Genomic DNA, 2,268 nt, shown 5'->3' on the forward strand with positions numbered 1-2,268 from the left:
CCGACTCTGCTTGGAGAGTAGATTGAGCTTCTCATGAATAACAAAGGTTCAACAAACAAAAACATATCCAGTGTTGAATATGCCAAATAAACATAAACAAAAACAGACCGTTTGTTGTTTTCTCCTTTAATCACATCAACAAACTCGTGTCCGCTGTTTTACAGCCATAGCTTTTATACACCTCAGCTCGGGAACCCAAGCAAAATCATAACAACAGTACAGCAGGATCATTATGGATACATCTTTCTCATGTACAATATCCACAGGGGGGGTCTGCATCAAAGTTAGACTGTCATTATACCCTCCTCACATTAGGCGAAAATCGATCGGACGACGAGTCTGCGAGCTCTAAATTACGAGGAGGCAATGACCCTGACGGGAAGGGGGAACTCTGCCATGTCTTCGTCGGCATCAGGGTCATGCCTCCTCGTAAATTAGAGCTCGCAGACTCGTCGTCCGATCGAATCGCGCCTAATGTGAGGGGGGTATAACCGACACAAAAATTGGATGTGCCCAAATTTGCAACTGACCAACTCCATCTTTGTCATGGAATAATGAATCCACATTTTCTGTGACGTCGCGTTTAAGCAGATAGAACACGTCACTCAAAAAAAGCCAGCTACATCAGGACGTTACAACCATCCCTCTCAACTGAGGCGGGGGGCGCCATAGGCTTCCTGTAACTTATGATCCACTGCTCACCAAGTCACATGTTCTATCGGCATAATGTGATGTCACAGAAATAGTGGATTGCTTATTCCTTGTGAAACACTGGAGTTGGACTGTCAAAAATTTGGGTAAGTCCAATTTTTTGTGTTGGAAACTACAATTCAACTTCGATCCAAGGTTAACAAAAGTTGTTGGGTGAAATGCAATGTTCTACAAAAATTGGACAAGCATAAAATAGTAATATCATGATAAAGGAACGAAGTTATGTATATATAATATATATATAAAGCTGCTTTGTCATTGCACAAACTCCTGCACATACTCAAGTTTTCTTCTAATCAGTTGTAAGTAGAACATTCACAATATCAACACTGAACATAAACTTTAACTAAGGAATCAAGTTTACAAGTATTTATATTTGTTTCATATCTATTTTGAAGCAAATATCTATATTCCTCTGGTGTCTCGAATGAAACACTGCATATTCGTGATGGTGGCGTGTCATAAACAGTTTTCTGTGCCGCTGAGTAAGCCTAGCTAGCATGTTAACTTATGTAGTGGTTTGCCTTTGCAGGGCTCGAAATACCACCTGTATATGCAGGTTAGTGCAGGTAAAATTGGAGCTGTGCAGGTATTTCTGATGTCTACCTGCACCTAACCTGCACTGGTCCATGTACTGGGTATATACAGGTTAGTGCAGGTAAAATTGGAACTGTGCAGGTATTTCTGGTGTCTACCTGCACCTAACCTGCACTGGTCCATGTACTGGGTATATGCAGGTTAGTGCAGGTAAAATTGGAGCTGTGCAGGTATTTCTGGTGTCTACCTGCCCCTAACCTGCACTGGTCCATGTACTGGGTATATACAGGTTAGTGCAGGTAAAATTGGAACTGTGCAGGTATTTCTGGTGTCTACCTGCACCTAACCTGCACTGGTCCATGTACTGGGTATATACAGGTTAGTGCAGGTAAAATTGGAGCTGTGCAGGTATTTCTGGTGTCTACCTGCCCCTAACCTGCACTGGTCCATGTACTGGGTTTTATACATAAATTTCATATGGTGTAGTTGTATGTCGATTGTTATTAGCTGCATTGACTGTTACCACCTATTAAGTATAAAAGGAAGAAATAGCACTGGTACCTGAACAATTTTAGTATGATCCATACTTCCTAAATTCAGAGTGGTGCAGGTAAAATTTGTCTGGTGCAGGTAAGTTTCAATGTTGAAAAGAAAAAAGAAAGTATTTTGAGCCCTGCCTTTGTCATCATAGATTATGTCAGAGGATGGTTCTGTGGTCTACTGCATCTGCATCGTGTTGTCAATGCAGACTGCACTTTTGTGTCTACCCCAAGGCACGTTATCTGAAGTGAAACAGTCTGCCTTTTGTCTGTAACTAGTCTCATCAGTGGTGCAACCGGTGCGCATAACCGGTGCAATGGCCTAGTGGGTAGAGTGTTCGCCTTGCATTCGGTAGGTCGTGAGTTCGATCCCCGGCCGAGTCATACCAAAGACTTTAAAAATGGTACATGCTGCTTTCTCTGCTTAGCACTCAGCACTAATGAGGAAGAGTATGGAAGTTAAACACACATCACTACCAGC

This window comes from Branchiostoma floridae, unplaced genomic scaffold (assembly GCF_000003815.2).
Source record: "Branchiostoma floridae strain S238N-H82 unplaced genomic scaffold, Bfl_VNyyK Sc7u5tJ_1489, whole genome shotgun sequence".
Classification (NCBI taxonomy): domain Eukaryota; kingdom Metazoa; phylum Chordata; class Leptocardii; order Amphioxiformes; family Branchiostomatidae; genus Branchiostoma; species Branchiostoma floridae.